This window comes from Puma concolor, chromosome F2, assembly GCF_028749965.1.
Source record: "Puma concolor isolate L17-30 chromosome F2, mPumCon1.1.hap2, whole genome shotgun sequence".
NCBI classification, from domain to species: domain Eukaryota; kingdom Metazoa; phylum Chordata; class Mammalia; order Carnivora; family Felidae; genus Puma; species Puma concolor.
This window is the reverse complement of record NC_141684.1, coordinates 84,020,257-84,040,851: the sequence shown is the minus strand read 5'-3', so window position 1 is coordinate 84,040,851 and position 20,595 is coordinate 84,020,257. Positions and strand designations below refer to the sequence as shown.

The window sequence follows — 20,595 nt, the reverse complement described above, 5'->3', positions numbered from 1 at the left end:
TGGTGAGCGGAGCCACAGTCAGACCTGATATCTGCCCCCAGCCCACCGCTGGGGCCACAGTCAGACTATTGTGTACCTTATCTTTCCCTCTCCCAGGGGCAGGACTCACTGTGGAGTGGTGTGGCCTCAGTCTGTGCTGATTGCACCCTGCCAGGCTTGTGGTGATGCTACTGCAGGATCTGGCATATTTGCTGAAGCAGATCCGCAAGGTGCACAGGGCGGAAGGGCAGGCTTAGCTCACCTGCAAGATTTTTGTCTTGCACTGACTGACTAATTTCACCTAGCATAATACCCTCCAGGTCTATCCATGTACTTGCAAAATGCAAGATTTCATTCTTTTTGATTGCCGAGTAATTATCTCTCTCTCATATAGATATAGATATAGATATAGATATAGATATAGATATAGATATATAGATATATAAAGAAGATTATATACATATAATCGTATCTTCTTTATCCATTCATCCATCGATGGACATTTGGGTCCTTTCCATCCTTTGGCTATTGTTGATAGTGCTGCTATAAACATGGCGGTGCTTGTGTCCCTTTGAAGCAGCACACCAGTATCCCTGGATAAATGCTTAGCAGTGCAATTGCTGGGTCATAGCGTAGTTCTCTTTGTAGTTTTTGAGGAACCTCCACATTGTTTTCCAGAGTGGCTGCATCAGCTTGCTTTCAACCATTCATTCTTTAGTAGGATGTTCTTCAGTCTCCAAGTATTTCTCTTTCCAAATATTTTCTTGTGGTTGATTTCAAGGTTCATAGCCTTGTAGTCTGAAAATATGCACGGTATGATCGTTATCTTTTTGTACTTGGAGAAGGCTGATCCGTGTCCCAGTATGTGATCTATTCTGCAGAATGTTCCATGTATCCTGGAGAAGATTATATATTCTGCTGCTTTAGGAGGAAATATTCTGAATATATCTGTTAAGTCCATCTGGTCCAGTGTCTCACTCAAAGCCATTGTTCATTTGTTGAATTTCTGTTTAGATGATCTTTCCATTGCTATAAGTGGGGTATTGCAGTCCCATAGTATTATGGTATTATCCGTGAGCTTCTTTATATTTGTGATTAGTTCATTTATATATTTGGGTGCTTTCACATTTGGAGCATAAATGTTTACAGATTTTAAGTCTTCTTGGTGGACAAACACCCCTTAAGTATGACACAACATCTTTATTCATCTCTTGTTACATTCTTTATTTTAAAGTCTAGATTGTCTAATATGAATAAGGCTACTCTGGCTTTCTTTGGCGACCATTAGCATGATAGATGGTTCTCCATCCCCTTATTTTCAACCTGAAGGTGTCTATAGGTTTAATGTGGGTCTCTTGTAAACAGCATATAGATGGATCTTGTTTTTTTTCCCCCACTCTGTTACCTGTGTATTTTTATTGGAATATTTAGCCCATTGACTTTTAGAGTGAGTACTCAAAGATATGAGCTTATTGCCATTATGTTTCTTGAAGACTTGGAGTTTGTGGTGGTGTTTTCTTGTGCTTTCCAGTCTTTGGTGTTCTTGGTCATTTTTTTTTTCTTTTTTCATTTTTTCACCCCCCAGAGAGTCCCTCTGAAATTTCTTGAGGGCTTGTTAAGTGGTCACGATCTCCTTTAAATTTTTTTTGTCTGGGAAAATTTTAATCTCTCCTTTTATTTTGAAAGGCAGCCTTGCTGGATTAGGAATTTTGGCTGCATATTTTTCTGATTCAGCACATTGAATATTTCTTGCCACTCCTTTCTGGCCTGCCAAGTTTCTATGGATAGGACTGCTGCAAACCTGGTCTGTCTTTCCTTGTAGTTTAAGGACTTTTTTCCCTTGCTTCATTCATGATTCTTTCCTTGCCTGAGTATTTTGTAAATTTGAATATGATATGCCTTTTGATGGTTGGTTTTTGTTGAATCTTATGGGAGTCCTCTGTTCTTCCTGGATTTTGATGTCTGTGCCTTTCCACATGTAAGGAAAGTTATCCACTATGATTTGCTGACATAACCCTTCTACCACTTTTTCTCTCCCTTCATCTTCTGGGACTCCTATGATTCTGATGTTGTTTCTTTTTAATGAGTCACTGATTTCTCTAATTGTTAATGTCTTTTTGCCTTAGTGTCCCTTTTTTATTCTGTTTCAGGATTCTCCATAAGTTTGTCCTCTCTATCGCTGATTTCCTGTTCTGCCTTATCCATCCTTGCCGCCATGGCATCCATTGGAGATTGCACCTCAGTTAAAGCATTTTTTTGTTTCATCCTGACTAGCTTTTACTTCTTTTGTCTCCACAGAGAGGGATTATAACCTATTTTCGGCCTCAACGGGTATTCTTATTATCGTGATGCTAAATTCTGGGTCAAACATCTTGCTTGTTCCTGTGTTGATTTCGTCCATGGCTGTCTTTTGTTTCTGCTGTTTCTTTGGGGGTGAATTCCCATTTTGTTGTTTTGAAGGAAGAAAAGGAATTAATAAGGTAAAAAATTAAAATTAAAAAAATTAAAAACTACACACACACACACACACACACACACACAAATCAAAAAAAATGCTAGATCCTAGGTGTGTTTTTTTCTGGCTATTGAACTTGATAGATTAGATTAAACATGAGGAGAAAAAGGAAATCTTTGGAAAATTTGAGAAAATGAATATATTGAAATAAAATGAAATGAGGGATGTAAAATAGAATTTGAAAAAAGTTACAAAAATTAAAAAATATAGCAGAAAATTAGCGAAAAATATTTTTAATAAAAATGACAACAAAAATAAATTTTTCTCTTTCTGTATGAAGAAAAAAAAAGATTCTAAAAAAGAGAAAATTGAATAGATGGACCAGCGAATAGACTGAAATACAATTGATATTATATTGTTTTGCCTTAAAAGTCAAACGAAGAAGTACTTTGTAGTCCATAAACTAAGCAGGTGGAGAGATTTGTGTTGTTCCTGAAAAGTGAGTTTGGCCCCGTCAGGCAGGGCTTAGTGTAACGGATCTGTTCTCCACTAGATGGTGCTGCTTAGCTTACTGATGTGGAATATTGTGGCGCTTATTGGTGTGTATGCACATGCATGTGAAATTTGAGAATGCTCTCACCCAGCTACCCAGTCTCTAGTATTGGAACTCTGTGCTCTTCCCGACCGGCAATTGCACACCCATCCTTTCTCTCTATTTTCTCACTACTCCCCATTTAACATTATTCATGACGAAGCCTTTAAGTTTCCAGGCACCACCTCCCTCCTGAGTTTCATCTCAGATGCAGTTTTGTTTCCCAACCCCTCACTCTGAGGCACTGCAGTTTTGATCTGCTCAGATCCTCTGGGGGATGGTCTCACCGAGCAATGGCTTGTTTCCAGCCACACCCTGGACCATGTTGCTGCCAATGCCCAGATCTGTGGCTGGGTGCCAACCCACCCCAGAAAATGTTCACCCAATCCTGTAGCAGCGACATTTCAGGGATTATGGCAAATCACCACACATCTGGCACCAGACTTCACCCTCAATGACCTTGTTCCAGCAAGAGCGAATGTGGTTGTTCACTGGGGTCTGCTGGGACCAAGTGGCCACACAGCCTCTACCAAATGTCCTTCCAGCAGTGGAACCGCTTCTCCATGGGTGGCCCGAGGAATTCCCAGACCCCACTCTGCTCCTGGGGATTTGCCTTTCCCACCATAACACTGCCAGGTATTTTGCTGTGGAGTTTAGACTGTGCACTCCCCCTGTTTATAGAGTGTTAATGGATTTTAGCCCCCTCATTTCTGCCTTTGTAGTTCAGTCCCTGTGATGCTTTCCACTTTTCCTCTATCTTTCTGGCTGCTTTGAAGGGGCTGCTTTTCCCATAAGCTCACCCCATCTCTGTCCTCTCTCCAGAAGCCAAAACATTTCCCAGCACTCTGCAACTTCCCCCTCCCCCATTCACTTATTTGCACTGTGTACCTGCTGAGTTCTGTTATTTAGGTTATACAGATCACTGTGTTAATCTTCAAATAAGTTTTCTAGGCATGCAGGATGTTTCAGTGTTGATCTAGCTGTATTTCATGGATGCAAGACACACAAAAAAACTTCCATGCTGTTCCGCCATCTAGGCTCCTCCCCTAGTTGGCTAGGTTTAAAGAGCAAAGTTTGTAATTTTTTTGTCATAAGCATAAGGTTTAGATACCACAAAGCCCATATCTTTACTAAAAACTTTTAGCCCATGTTCTTACCCAGCAGAGTTTTCTCTCTTGTAAGCCCAATTAAATTATACCATTGCTCTGCTTGACAAGCAGGATTAGCTTCCCTTTATCTCGTAGGTTGGAGGATAAAATACTTAATAGGGTTTTATACTGTTCAACAAATCTTCCAACTCTTTACTCTCGCCTGTTCCTTCCCCGTCTTTTCAAGCTGCTTGGTCTCATTGAAATTCCTACGTGCTAATATTAAAGAGGGGGTGGTGCCGCCCTGCTATCCTACTGCATTTCTCTCTTCCACTCACCTACATGACTGATCCATAGCCTTCCTTCACTCCTCCAATCTCTAATACATCAGTCTTTATTTTTTAATGTTTATTATTTTTGAGAGATAGTGAGAGAGAGATCAAGCAGAAAAGAGGCAAAGAGAGAGGAAGACACAGAATTTGAAGCAGGCTCCATGCTGTGGTCTTTCAGCACAGAGCCCAACACAGGGCTTGAACTCATGGACCGTGAGATCCATGACCTGAGCCAAAGTCGGTTGCTTAACCCACTGAACCACCCAGGTGTCCCTCTAATACATCAGTCTTGATCATTCGTCTCAGCTGATTCCTTTGTTCTCTATTCCACTGAAAAAGCAGATTAGTTAGTATGTATATCTTGCTGCTCCTAGAGAGGAATTGTCCATGCTCCTGCCCGATGCCAACTCCTCCAGCCTTACATTAGATCCCATTAGATTCATGACGACCTTCAATTCCTTCCCCTTTCCTTAGGATGTTGGCAACTCTCACCTCCTTGGCATGGTCAATTTTCCCCTCTTGACTGCATCATCCCCCAAAGCATATAAACATGTTATTGCTTTTCCCCTAAGAAAAATATTCCTCTCCTGATCCCATTGGTCATTCTTAGATCCCATTCCATGTTTCTATTCCCCTTTCTCTGCCCAAAACCAGAGAGATACATTCATTTTTTCCAGTTTCTCTCATCCATGACCTCTAAAAGCTAGTCAAATTAGGCTTCTTTTTTTCAACATCACCAAAGACCTCCATATTGCTAAGTCCCTTGGGCAATACTAGACTTCTTTCTTTATTCCCAGTCTTCATCTTACTTGACCTATCAATAATATTTAGATCAATGCAAATGTTCACTGTTAGGAACTGAATGTTTATGTCCTACCCTAAATTTATATGTTAAAACTCTACTCTCCAATAAGATGGTATTAGGAGATGGGATGTTTAGGAAGTAATTAGGATTAGATGCGGTCATGAGGATGATGTTTTTAGAGATGGGATTAGTGCCCTTGTAATGAGTAATGAGAGAGCCTGCCTCCTTCCTCTGCTTCTGCCACATGAGGATACAAAGAGAAATATGTACCCTAGAAAAGAGTTCTCACCAGAACCTGACCACAATGCTCCTTGATCTTGGTCCTCTAGAATTGAGAACTTTGAGAAATAAGTTTGTATTGTTTATAAGCCACCCATGTGTGGTATTCTGTTATATTAATCAGAACTGACTAAGACACTCTCCTTGAATCAGCTTCATCACTTAGCTTGCAATATACCACATCGATCAAGTCCCTTCTACCTCAGGGTTTACTGGTTCCTGTTGTCTCCCCAAACCCTAAATATTGGAAGAACCCCATCTCAAACCTTACAGCTCTTCTTTTCACTGTTATCACTCTCTTAAATACTTTTTCCCCTGATGATCCTCAAATTTAAATCACCAGCTCAGACCTCCCCGTAAACTGCCATCTCCTATTTCTCCACTTGATGCCCTTGCTTGTATGGCTAACAAACCTCTCAAACACATTATATTCAAAACCAAAATCGTGATCCTCTTACAACCTTCTTGTTCCAAATTCCTCTTCCCATAGTAAATACAAATTCTGGGACAGCTGGGTGGCTCACTCAGTTAGGCATCCGACTTCAGCTAAGGTCATGATCTCTTGGTCGTCAGTTCAAGCCCCATGTTGGGCTCTGTGCTGAGAGCTCAGAGCCTGGAACCAGCTTTGGAGTCTGTGTCTCCATCTTTCTGCATCTCCCCCACTTGCACTCTGTCTGTCATTCTCTTTCTCAAAAATAAAGAAGCATTACAAAAATTTTAAAAATATACAAATTCTATTTTTCCATGTGTAGGGTTTTAATATCTTGTAGTTTTTTTGACTCCCCACTTTGTTTTATACCCTACCCTCATATCCAGTCTGTCAGCAGGTACTGTTTGCCATACCTTTAAAATATATCTAAATCAGACTTCTTTTCATCCTCTCTGAAATGACCACCCTGGTCCAAGCTAGATTCTTCATCTAGAGCATTGTAGCTGCTTTCTCACTGTGATCCTGCTTTATCCTTTTTGACTCATAATTTGATCATAATTTTAACCCAGAAACCAAAATAGTCCTTTAAAAACTGAAGTATGACTATGTGACTCTTCCACTCATAATTCTGCATTGTCTTCCAGCTCTCTCAGAGTAAAACCCAAAGTCATTACCCTGTGGCCTATGAGATCTTATAGTATCTGCCCCCATCCTTGCTAGTCTTTGACCCTAGATGATTGACCTGATTTTTTTTCTTGCCTTATTGAGATAAAATTGACAAATAACAGGTAGGTTCAAGATGTACAATGTGATGATTTGGTACATATATATATTGTGAAACATATATTACCATAGTAAGGTTGGTCAACACATCCAACACCTCACATCATTACCTGTTTGTGTATGTAGGAGTGGTAAAAATACTTTATTAGCAACTCTCATGTACACAGTACAATATTGTTAACCATTGTCTCCATGTGGGACAATCCCCAGAACTTACTAATCTTATACTTAAAGGTTTGTGCACTTTGACCAACATCTTTCCATCCCTAGCCCTTAGCAATCACCAGTTTTCTCTCATTTTCTATGAGTGAATATGACTTTTTGAGAATCATAAATAAGTGGTATTATACAAGACTTGTCTTTCTGACTTTTCACTCAGCATAATGTTCTCAAGGTCCATCCATGTTGTCACATATAGGAGGATTTCCTTTGTTATGGCTGAAGAATATTTCATTTTATATATGATACTCATATTACATATCATATATCCATATGATATATCATGTATATAATATGACATATTATATGTATGTATATATATATATATATATAAATCACACATACACACACATATATTTAAACACACACATATATACGTGTACATATACATTTGTACATATAAACATACATACATATACACACATCACATCTTCTTTATCCATTCATGTCTTGGCTATTTTGAGTAATACTGCAATGAACATATAGGGGTGGATATCTCTTTGAAGTAATGATTTTGTTTCCTAAGAAAATAAACAGATTTAGTTGTACATCCAGAGTGGGTTTGCTGGATCATGTGGTAGTTCTATTTGTTTTAAGTTTTTTCGTTTGTTTTTTGTTTGTTTGTTTTTTGTTTTTTATGCCATCTCTACATCCAGCATGGGACTCAAACTCATGACCCTGAGATCAAGAGTTGGAGAGTTGGATGCTCCAATGACTGAGTAAGCTAAGTGCCCTGGTAGTTCTATTTTTAATATTTGGAGGATCCTCCATACTGTTTGCCATAGTGGACATACTCATTTATATTCTTACCAGCAGTGCACAATGGTTCCCTTTTCTGTACATTCTCATCGACACTTGTTATTGCTTGTCTTTTTTTGTAATAAGAATCCTAACAGGTGTGAGACAATATTTCATTATGATTTTGATTTGCACTTTCTTGATGTTCATGATGTTGAGCACTTTTCATGTACCATTGTGTATCTTTGGAAATATCTTTGGGAAAATGTCTATTAAAGTTCGTTGCCCTTTTTTAAATTGGATTATTTGTGGGTTCTGCTATTGAGTGAAAGGGGTTCTTTATATATTTTGGATAGTAACCCCTAATTGGACATATGATTTGTAAATGTTTTCTCTCATTCTGTATGTTTACATTTGATTTTATTGACAGTTTCCTTTGCTGTGAGATGCTTCTTAGTTTCATGTAGTTCCACTTAATTTTTATTGCTTGTGCTTTTGGTGTTACATCCAAAAAATATTGTCAAGACCAATATTAAGGGCCTTTTCCTGTTGGTTTTCTTCTAGGAGTTTTACAGTTTCATGTACAAAATTTAAGTACTTTGAATTAATTTTTGTGACTAGTATAAAATATGAGTTCAATTTCATCCTTCTGCGTGTAGCTAGTTTTTCCAGCGCCATTTATGGGAGAGGCTTTCCTTTACCCAATGTATATTCTTTCCTTCTTTGTTATAAGTTAATTGACCACATATACATGGGTTTATTTTGGGGCTCTTTATTCTGTCGGTCTATGTGTCTTTTTTTATGCCAGTACCATAATGTTTTGATGCTGTAACTTTGCGATACAATTTCAATAAGGAAGCATGATGCCTCTAGCTTTATATACTTCCTCAAATTGATTTGGCTCTTTGGAACCTTTTGTGGTTCCATACTCTTAAAGAACCAGGCTGGAACGCTGGAGGAAAAACCAAGCAACACTTTGAGATCTTGGTGGATTGGAGATTTATTTAAACAGGCGGGCTCAGAGGAGATTTTCTCCAAAAATCTGAGCACCAAATGCAAGTGGGGAGAATAATTTATAGTCCTCACCTTCCACATCTGTGGGAGCTTTCCTGTGAGCAGCAAACAAAGGAAGAAGAACACAGAGGAAAGGTGTCCAAGCCAGAGACCAGACAGAGTCCATTTTAGCCCCATTAGCTTTCTTTGGCATACTTTATTCACTTGTGCAACAATACAAATTTTATAAGTTTTTTTTTCTACTTATGTGAAAATGCCTTTGAAACCTTGATAGAGATTGCATTGACCTAAAGATGGCTTTAGGTACTATGGACATTTCAATGATATTAATTCTTCTGATCCATGAACATGAGATATCTTTTCATTTGTTTCTGTCTTCAATAATTTTTCATCAAAGTTTTATAAGTTTCTGTGTACAGCCCACTGTCTCCAGAAATGTGGGTGCTACTGGGTCCTATAGAATATGTAGATCCTTCAAATGTCCCACTCTTATTCATGTAGTGGCCCCTGTGGCCAAAGAAGAAATGGGGGACATTTCCTCTGATGCCTAATATACAGACAGGTATAGTTGGGGAAACCTACACAGAGGAACTCAAGTTGTTATTCAAGCCAATACTGACAGCATCTAGATGGAAACAGGAACAAGCTAAGCAGTCACTGGGCTGAACTCAGAGTGGTTTCACTGGTGATCACTCATCAGCTATAGTAATTAACCCTTTACACTGATAGGTAGATGTTCTAAACATCTAGAACACTGGGTTCTAACTAAGCCCAGTGGTATCAGGATATGGTATCAGGACATTTGGGCTCACCTGCAAGAGTCTGACATGATCCTCACTGTTTTCCAAGTCCTGGCTCATAAAACCCTGGTTGGTAGAAAGGAAAAACAGAATATTAAAGGAGAAGATTAAATTATTAATGGGTAAAACGACGTTGGCCCAGTGTACTAATGTTCTGTCATAGACTTTAATGCATTTGAATGATCAAACAGTAAGGTCCGTGCCCCCATATGCCAGACTAGGAACCCCTGCTGAGGCACCCAATATTTTAAAGGTATAGAAGTCTAGGGAGATAGTTATGGCCTCCAATCTCACTGTGGATTAATATGCTATGCTGCTGAGAACACCAAAATGTGTTGTCTACTGGAAATTGCCATGGGATGTCCCATATAATAGGTGAGTTACTTTGTACCCCTGGGTGAGGGGAATCTACTCAATCTCTAATGGGATTCTGTTGTTCTGCTGAAAGGCAGACCTATGGAAATTCACTATACCTGTAATGAAGCATACCACATTGAAAGAGGGGAGAATATGGGGGTCCTCGTCTGGCATATTCTGCCCCAGTCTATCTTCTCATGCCTAACAGTGCTGCTTCCCTCTGCCGACATGTATGGAATGCAAAACCAGGTTAAGTTCCTAAAGCTGCTGGTGTCCCTCTCCTTCAAGGCCATAACGCACTGACACCCTCTGGCAATCAGGAGGCTGATCCCTAGCCTGGGTATAAGCCCTAGCAACTGACTCTGCAGTACATACAGCAGATTAAGTGCAACTACTGTAGAGCCTTGGAATGGATGGAATGGCATATTGCCAGGATTTGCCCTTAAAATACAGTGACTTGGTAAATGTATGAACAGCATGTACTATCTTTCTTTCTTTCTTTTCTGCTGGAGCCTTTGTGATTTCTCTATATAATAAGATCATATTATTTACAAATGGGTGATTTTACTTCTTCCTTCCTGATTTGGAAGATTTTATTTTTCTTGCCTGATTTTTGTGGTAGGACTTCCAATACTACGTTGAGTAGAAGTGGTGAGAGTGGACACCCTTGTCTTGCTCCTGATCTTATAGCAAAAGCTTACAGCTTTGACTACTGAAAGTGATATTTGCTGTGGGCTTGTCATAAATACCCTTTATTATGTTGAAGTAAATTCCTTTTATATCAAATTTATTGAGAGTTTTGAATTTTAAGTTCTTTTTCATCTAAGTCCTCCAAGTCCCTGGGTAAGTGGTCAAATGTGGCCTGGGCAAGAAAACACTGACATCAGCAGCCAAGGTGACCTTGTGCTTTGATTCTGTGAATGAACTGGCACTAAATGCTGTCCTTCAATTCTTCCTAACCCCATTGGAGAAGACTCTGGGACCAGAATCTCCCTCCTGGTTCCAAGGTCCCTGGCTGACTCCTTATGCCTGTACAAAAACTAGGACAAAGAGGTCAGGGGGTACACTCCTGTGTCCGGCTCTGCCTGGCTTTCCCATGCCCTGATGGAGGGTGTTAGGATGTCCCTGGAAGGGGACGACCCTCTCGCCAGCGCGCCGGAAGAAACTGAAGGGCTACCAATCACCAAGCGCCAGCACAACCCAACGGAGATCCCTGAACAGCGCGCTGGAACAAACTGAAGGTCAACCAATCACCGAGCACCAGCACAATCCAACGGAAAGCCCCGAGCGTCTCTCCAGAACGAACTGAAGGTCAACCAATTACCGAGCAACAGCACATGGCACGAAAGACCCACCCGAGCCTAAACCAGGAACTGCTACAGCTTAAAAACCCTACCCCTAAATACCCGAGCGCGACTTCCCTGACTCCCTCCTTGAGTCACGGAACCTCGCCCGGAACCTTAGTTCCCAATAAAGCCTTAAACTGCAAAAATTCTTTTGTACTCCAACTCCTATCTTCACCCCGCACAACGCCTGACAGTAACAGAGGGTAAAGCCAGGGCCAGAGCTATTGGGGTGGATGGGGAAGGGGGAATAACCACACACACATACACTCTCTCTCTCTCTCTCTCTCTCTCTCTCTCTCTCTCACACACACACACACACACACACACACACACACACACACACACGTTACAACCTCCTCCTGCCATCTGCAGCTCTCCCAGCTGCTGGCCTGTGATCCTGAGCTGACCCTTCACTCCGTCTATCCTTGAAGACTGAGATTATGGGAGGATGAGAGAAAAATGGGAAGAGGGAGCTGAGCCTGAGGTTGGGGAAGAACATATTGTCTCTTGCTCACCCACCCCAGGAGTCACTCTTGAGGTGTCCCCTCTGCAGCTGCTCATTTTTGAGGTGCACAAAAGTACACATGCACAGAGAAAGAAACAGACACCACAAGCACAGAGTCACACAGCCATGGAACCACACACAGCCTTCTCTGAGGACTCAGGTATGGGGCTCGTGGACAGGCTCACACACAGACCCCCACTGCAGACATAGACACCGAGAGGATCTCTCTTTCTCTCTCTCTCTCTCTCTCTCTCACACACACACAGATACACACATTCAAGGACATGGGCAACTCTCCCATGAAACACACCCTACACACATTGGACACACAGAAAACACACACACACAGGGTTGTTGATCAGAAACACCCAAAGTGAGAGCAAATTCGCACATGCAACCAATACACACAGAGACACGTAACACAGATACACACAGATACTCCCACAGGGATACATGTACCCAAAAGAGACAGTACTGTCACAGATGCAGAGATTTGCATAGTGGATATATGCTCATTCAGAGACACAGGCACAGATACACAGGCATACAAACAACAGAAAAATTATGAGGGAGCATGAGGCAAGCTGCACGGCCTCAAACCACAGCTCCCACCCCCAGGTGGTATATGTGTGATATCCCTGGGCACTGCTGGCTGCCCAAGAACAAAGGAAAAGGAAAAAACAAATGGTTAACTGATAGAGATCATAGTCCTGCAGGGCCTTTCTCCATCTATTTACAAATAACTTAATAAATCACGAGAAAAACACAATCTTAATAGACTAATCTCCAGAAATCTATGGACTTGGTTTCCTAGAACCCCAACATCATCCCTCCATAGTGATGTAGGAAACAAAGGCAAAAGGAAATGGCAGAGAGAATGAAATTTCCTTATACCCTGCAGCCAATTGACAGATACTTGAGGCCTACAGACTAAAACATTTCTCTAGGATCTCCCTTTGTCTTGATGCTAATGCTTTGCTAGAGGGCAAACAACCTTAGTTTGACAATAGATAGGCCTCCAGTATCCTGGAAGTCTCCTTTAGCATATGAAAGTCTCATTGGAAACTTCCCTGGACTTGACTTCCCCCCAGATCCATGTATTACTAGTCTTTCCTCATGGTGTCTGGCCAGCCCTTTGGCCAAGAGTCTTGTCCCAGAGGTTTAATGAAATCACCTTTTTGCAACAAAGAGGACCAAGAATTCTTTCTTGGCCGTCAGCTCCAGACACTACGAACCCCATTGTCATCCAAAACCTCGTCAGAAAACATGGAAACAACCAGATAACAGGAAATTCATGTCCACAGTCAATATACCCACACAGAACTCAGACTCACAGGTGCATAATGCAGATTACACACACGCTCTCTCTCTCTCTCTGGGACAGCTCTGGCGCTCCAGGACAGGACATTACAAGAAGGGGGTCCAGACCCTGGCATGACCTGTCCTCTCGAAGTTGTCATGGAAAAGGGTGTTTTCCTGGTTCCAACTCTGGGCTGGGCATCAGCCCCATGTCAGTGCTTTATGGAGGGTTGTGCCCAGGCCTGGATTCCAGAGATTGGCCAGGGTAGGGTGGCCACAGGGACAGGGGACAGGGTAGAGACAGGGTACACTTAGAGTGGGGGTGTTGCATGGGGCCAGGTCAAGTGAGGGAGACAGACAAGCCTCTCCAGAATCCTTGGGTGTGTCAAAGTGGGCTGCACTTGTAATGCCCCCGATTTTGAATCCGAGAGACCACCAAAGAGCCGATACGATGCAAACGCACGAGGGTTTATTTACAAGCTCGAGCTTGGGCCCAAGTATACCCGACACAGTGGAGCAGGGACTTGGACCCTAGATTAAGAGGCGTTGCAGTTGTTTAGGGGCCTGTGGCCAATGAGATTGTAACACACAGAGAAAGTTGCATAGTCATGTCTGTCCACATGCAGGTGGCCAATTGAATTACAATTTACCCTATACTAACTGTTTGAACTAGCCTATCACTCTGGTCAGAATTGGCATGCAAGTTTGGCAGGCAAAAGGCGGGGTTTAAGAACTGGCGTGCAGGTTTGGCAGGCAAGAGGCGGGGTTTACATTCTTTGGAGGTTAGGGGTTCCGCATTCCTATATGAACCAGTTTCCAGTAAGGGTGTGCTCAGCGGTTTGACTAGGGTGGGGGAGTGTCTTAAGCAATAAGGTCATGTGGGGGTTATACATAAGATGGTGGGTGTAGCACAAAATGGAGTTAGTCTTGCTCTGCTTGTCAAGGGATAGGGAATTTTTGTTAAATTCCTTGGGTCTCACACCTCATCTGTGCAAGGGGTTAGAGATGGTACTGCCGCTGGGCCCTGAGCGCTGATGTCTGCAAAGGCAAAGTTTTGGCACAGGCCTGCAACTGGAGGGAACTGCGGTTTTCACCTTTGTTGCCTTTAACAGCTGTGCAATTTTTTAAGGCACCAGACTGGGAAGACACAGGCCCCAGGGAGGTGATGTCGTTGATATCCACTAGTGCTCAGCACGTGGCTTCATCTTGTCCCCAGCACAGTTCTGGACATAGACATGGACACTCCCATTTTACTGAAGGAAACCAGCCCAGGCTCACACAGATGGTAAGCTGCACACTGGATCTCAAACTCTAGGCTCCTGGCCCTGCTGCCAGGGGCAATGAGAGGCTCCCCAGATAGGAGGCTGACATTGGCTTTGGGGACACCTCCATGAATGATCTCACTTGTTCAAGGCTGCCACAACTCTGTTCACTGCCTCTACTTTCCCTGTTACCTCCTCTAGTTATAATCAGGGTGACCCTGGCCACCCCTCTTGGAATTCCCTAGGTCCCCTTATAGTCAAGGCCTCTCTCCCATTTACTTTTGGGCCAGGCGGACTCCCCCCCTTCTGGAACTGGCCTCTCCTTGTATAACCAGGACAGCCCAACACTGGGGCTCTTTAGGCAGACAGCAGGATCTAAAGGGAATGTAACACTATTGGTTTTTCACTCCTGTTTTGTTTTGGTTTTGGTTTCGCTTGTTTTGTATCTTTTCTTTATACTTAGGTTTGAGACCTTGCTTTGCTCTTTTAGCAGCGCCAGAGTGATTCCTGTTACAATTTACCTCATTTAAAGTGAAGGGATTATAACAATGATTTTCAGATGGGTAATCATTGAGTCAATCATGTAGAGAAACTAGGAAGCTGAGTTCAGGACAGAGCCCAGGAGAGATGACCACAGTAAGTTTGTCTAGCCATCTGGGTCCCTGGCCCCTGCCCACCTGCTTGGCCCTTCCCGCCCATCACACCTGGTGCTGCCAACAATCTGGGTGTTGTTGTGGGTCCCCCAAGAGAGAAGCAGATGAACTATTTCTCTTAAAATGCTGTCATTCCTGGAGATCGCAGGAGATCCCTTGTGAGTCAGTTGATGACCCCTTCTGACGACCCCTCCACCCCTGTAAAATTCATAATTTACAGCCCATGCCAATAGGTAGGAGGCTCACACAGATAAGTGACAAATCTACCACTGTTTGTGGTGTGTTAAAATGTCTAGGTCAGAGATGATTTGGGGACGAGACAGTCTTCTCCCACCAATATTCCAGAATATTGCAGGCCAGGAGACATTTTGGATTACAATTTTATCATGCTTCTATCATTCAGGTCAAATAGAGCTCTGTTTCTTTGGGATTTCTTGACTCATATTCTACTTCTAGAGGAATTTTTTCAATTTCTAAGCATATGGGAATTTCTAGTTACCTCTCTATTAGTGATTTCTGGCACATTCTAATACCAAACCATGCTTTGTGTGATTTCCTTCTTCTCAAATCACTATATTCCTTTGAAATTTCCCTTATGGCCATAATAAATAGGGTGAATGTAACTGTATGCTCTGTGCCTAAAGTGAATGTGTCCTCTGCAATGTTATGTCCATGTGTACACATATATGGATATAGCTATGGGATTCAGATGGTTTGCTATCAAGATCTCTGTCTTATGGATTTTCTATCTGCTTTGACTTACTGAGAGAGGGTTAAACCTTCCTGTCTGCGTATTTGATTGTTCTCGCAGTTCTGTCCTCCTTTGCTTCCTCGGTGGTTCAACTATTGCCCATGGGAGATGGGAGTTCAGAAAGGACCGAGAGAGCACTCAGAAGAGGTGAGAGGGAACTGGGTTAGGAGGGCCCGGTAACCAGAAGGTCAGCCAAGTTTCCAGAGAGGAACTGTCGTTGGGATGGCACGTGGTGATGCACCAGGTGGGAAGTCTGCTTGCTTTTTAAAAATGAGGTCACATGGGGTGTCTCTATTGCTCTACCGGGTTGTCCAGAGAGTATAAAGGTTCTGGGTTGCTAAGGCAACACCCAAAAAGGTCAGAGCTTGGAATAACAAGGATCTTCCTCTGCTCTACCTGATTTTGAGAGTCCACTTAACCTGCTGTATGTGTCCTGCTCACCTAGTGATTTACTGACCTGCTAACCTACTAGCCTGTCTGAACCTTCCTCCCTCCCCTCTTGTACTTGATCTGATCCTGGTACTGTCTCTGACCCCCTTCCTCTCCTGCCACTCCCCTTCCCTAACCCCACCCTGTTTTTACACTCCTCCCACATCCCCAAATACCACCCTCCCCTGTTTCCCACCCTTCCCCACTCCTCCCTTTCCCACAGACACCCCATCCCCCATGTCCACCTCCTGCCTGGAACCCTAGAGTCCCCTTAAAGGACAGGGACAAGAAGGTGTAGAGGCTGTGTTTCTAGCTCCTTGTGCTTGGGTGTCCGGGTTCCCCAGACACAAATGTGAGTAAACATGGGACATCGGTGGATTCTTCCTTCCTATTGGGTTCTTTCACCTTGGTTAAACAACAGCTTTTTTATGGGGCTTTTGATGGGAACTTCAGAAGAACTTCATTTCTTCCTGAAGACTGAGGACCACAGGGCAGGTTTCTCCACCAGCCTGAAGTGGTTGTTGGCCACAGCTGTCCACATCAAATTCTGGGTCCTGCCTGTGCTTCTTGGTCCAAAAAGAGCATATGGACAGGATGTAAACCCGAACATAGTAGGTTTATAGTGTCAAAAAGGAAGGATTTGTGAAGATACTAAAAGCTATTGAGTTGATTGACTGAAATAGGTGTTTTTATGATATGAATTATTTCATTAAAGTTGTTTTAAAAAATGTCAAAACTCTTCTTTAATAGGAACTAAGGGTGTGGGACTGTCTCCTGAAAACCCTGTTAATATCCTGCTTCAAGCTTTGTAAGCTTAGGGTCCATCTTATATGTAGTTCATTTTCCTTTCAACACATTGTTCATATTTGTGATGTTTGGTAGGCTTGGGAACAATGATCATTGGATTGGTGTTAGTACTAGAGTGTTAAAAAGTGTAATGACTTTGGGCTCTGTACGTCCCGGTGTGTTGACTTTTAGCAACTTCTGAGTCATCCCTTTGCCTCTGGTCTTAGAAGCTTCCCCCAGGGACTCTGTGTCCAAATGTGTTGGGAGCCTTATAAGCCCAGCAGAAATTAAGCGACTGCATCTTGCTTGGACATTTGCAGTAGGAAAATCGCTAGGAGCAACATGATCAGGAAGTGAATAAATTGTTGTCCTTTCTTTAGCTAAGTATGTGCAGAGTGTTGATTTACTCGAAACAAGAAGGATTTTGAATGTCCTTGGGATAGTCCAAATAAAATGAAATACCTGGTTCCCAGTGTGACTAATCAAAACTCGTACCCCTAGGAGAGTGAGAGAGGCAGACAGGGAACACCATAGAGATAAGTAGATTTCTTTAGATTGGCATGTACCAGATCCATAGAGAGAGATCTGAAAAGTCCCAGTAGTCAGGAATAACCCTAGCACTGAGACAGAATCATTCCACATGAATGCCTCCAATCTAAACGGAATCAATTCTCTTTCTTTTGAGACTGCGACGCAGGAAAATTCTTGATCGTCTTTATTAGAATTTCCCCCCTGTACCTGCCTCTCACAGATAGGTTCAACTCTCTCTCCTTACCTCATCTCTGAACTCTTCCACCAACTAACTTGTCTTGCATTTCCCACCTCCAACTACTCATGGCCGTTGACTATGAGAACCTAGTGTTATTGGCTCCAATGGATCTAATCTAGTTCACTGTCAACTACCGCTATCAGTAGGCAGACAGTGGCCAGATGCGCCAAGAGTGCCCACAGCTGAAGATGATTTACCTTCGTGACAAGATGGCCTGTGTCTTTGGTGCATTTGAGCCCCATGACCAACCATTGTGCTGACAGCTACTGCTTTCTTTCAGACACTGGCTAGACAAAGACAGTGTATATTTCCCACCATTACACATTTTTGTGACCTCACCTCTGACAGCTGAAGATGAAAATGTTACAGGTTTCAGAGGCTTCTTTCTAGACATGTTCATTTGAACAAAATTAACTTGGTTTGAGAATTAGTGTGAATTGCATTGTGAGTGTTTTGCTCCTAAAGTTCTTCTAAGTCCAGTTTTTGTAGAATGATAGTGTTCTGTTGTTTTGGTGACCATATCCTGGAATTTTGTATTCTTTATTTTTTATTAAATTTTTTTTTAATGTTTATTTATTTTTGAGAGAAAGAGACAGAGTGTGAGCAGGGGAGGGGCAGAGAGAGAAGGAGACACAGAATGTGAAGCAGGTTCCAGGCTCTGAGCTGTCAACACAATGCCTGATGTGGGGCTCGAACTCATGGACTGTGAGATCATGACCTGAGCCAAAGTCAGTTGCTGAACCAACTGAGCCACCCAGGCGCCCCTATGTTCTTTTAGAGATCAATTTTCAGAGTTGCTATTGATTGATTTTAGCACAGTACCATGAAATAGAAACATGAATTCCTTTCACTGGCTATCTGGAGATGTGTGTTCAGGATACTTAAATTCCCACATATATTATCAAAATATACAACTTGATTAGGCAAATCTTTTTTTTTACCTCGGAAATCTGACATTTTCTTTCTTTTTTTTTTTTTAATTTTTTTTTTCAACGTTTATTTTATTTTTGGGACAGAGAGAGACAGAGTATGAACGGGCGAGGGGCAGAGAGAGAGGGAGACACAGAATCGGAAACAGGCTCCAGGCTCTGAGCCATCAGCCCAGAGCCTGACGCGGGGCTTGAACTCACGGACCGCGAGATCGTGACCTGGCTGAAGTCGGACACTTAACCGACTGTGCCACCCAGGCGCCCCGGAAATCTGACATTTTCAGCTGTGATTCAGAATCAAAGTGAACATTGAAAGAAAACATCAAAAAGTGAACCATAATGTGTAATTCCTCTTCTTGGAAAAATAATCACATATCAGTATAATAGCAGTTGCCCATCTCTCTCAGATATATCCGTATCTGTAAACATCTTTCTCTAGAACAATCTCATTTGCCTCACTAGTACATTTTTTGTTTTTACTTTCTTCCATTATTCCATGAATTTGGGGCATAGTTTGGAGATATTCCAAAGGATTTTATCCAAGTATTTCGTGAATGTACAATAGAAGTCATTGACTTCTTATCTATTATAAATTTGCATTTTCTTAATTATTCTACTTTACATTGGGTTACAAATTCTTACTATTAAAACAGAGTTGCAATATGTTTGTCAGCAAAATAAAACGTCTCAGTGTTGCCAATTATATCTTTCCTACAGCTTCAGTGTCATATACTTTGTATAGAATAACAATACCTTTTTAAAGAATACAATTCATTGATATTTGACAAATGGTAAGCAGCAATGAAACCATGACCACAGTAAGATAGCAAACGCAGTCGTCACCCCCATAAGTTTGTTCCTGTTCCTTTGTAAGCCATCTGTCCTCTGGCTCTTCCATGAGGAGACATTTGAGAGGTGTGCTTATTAACCTCCTGGAGGCTGGTAGAGGGTTTATAAGGATGAATATTTATGACAGATATATTGTAAACGTCTTTAAGATTCCTCATCATCTCCAATATTATTTCAGCCTGTCCATATTTTGCCTGACCATTTTCCTCTTGTCTGTGATGTGTTTGAAATTCACTGGAAACATAGCATTATTCCTGCCTCCATGGGAACTAATGCTTGTCTAATTTACCTCTGGTGAACTGGTTTTGCTGTGTGTATACCAAAGTGCCTTACAGATAGACCTGTAATCATAAGTAAGCAGAAAATTCTATACTAGCTGGACCTTTTATATTCACTCAGTATTACAAATTTCCCTCTAATAAGTTCAATTTTCATTATTATTTAGACTAAATATGCTAAAATTTCTGCAGAAATGTCTTCTTTGAAATATATGGACTTTTTAAAAAATTAACTATAATTAACATTCAGTGCAATATTAGTTTCAGGTGTTCCATATGATTCAGTGATTTCATGCATTTCTCGTGCTCTTCACAAGTGTACTCTTGATCTACTTCACCTATTTCTGCCATCCCCCCACCCAACTCCCCTAGAATCCATGTCATTTTAAGAAGGTTGTTTAATCTCATTTTTTTGTCATTGTCCAACTAAGAACTTTTTGTTTTTGATCTCTAACTTGAGTGATTTGTGGTCTGAGAACATATTTCCTATGATTTTGTTTACTTTGTTCAGATCACTCGATAACGTCTCAAGTACCTGTTTAATTTTATAATGTCTTCAGGGAATGACTCCAGTCAGGGAAGCACCTTTTGCACTTTCTGGAAACGTTTGTTTTTATTTCTGTTGTTGCTTGTGTGTTTTCTCTAGCCATCTCCTACTTCCTTTCTGATTTGAAAACCTTTGTTGTTTGTGATGTGGGAAAATCATAGGACCTGATTTGACAGAATTGCTTGTCAATTCAGAAAATAGCCAACTGCAGCAGACACTTCTCCAGTGTTCTGGTGAGTCAGAGGCATCTCTTAGTCCAAACATTTTTACTTTTGTTTTGTCTGAATCTCTGAGATATTTGTGGTTCTTGTTTTTATTACG

General features: G+C 41.8%; 1 long non-coding RNA gene across 1 annotated transcript in view; it reads right to left on the bottom strand.

The window, feature by feature from the left end:
* LOC147572154 (uncharacterized) overlaps positions 1–20,595 on the bottom strand; it is a 65,318-nt gene that overhangs the window by 28,099 nt on the left and 16,624 nt on the right. Inside the window, exon 3 of the long non-coding RNA XR_015246534.1 lies at positions 9,527–9,580. This is a non-coding gene — a long non-coding RNA (uncharacterized LOC147572154). The remainder of the gene's footprint in view (positions 1–9,526; positions 9,581–20,595) is intronic.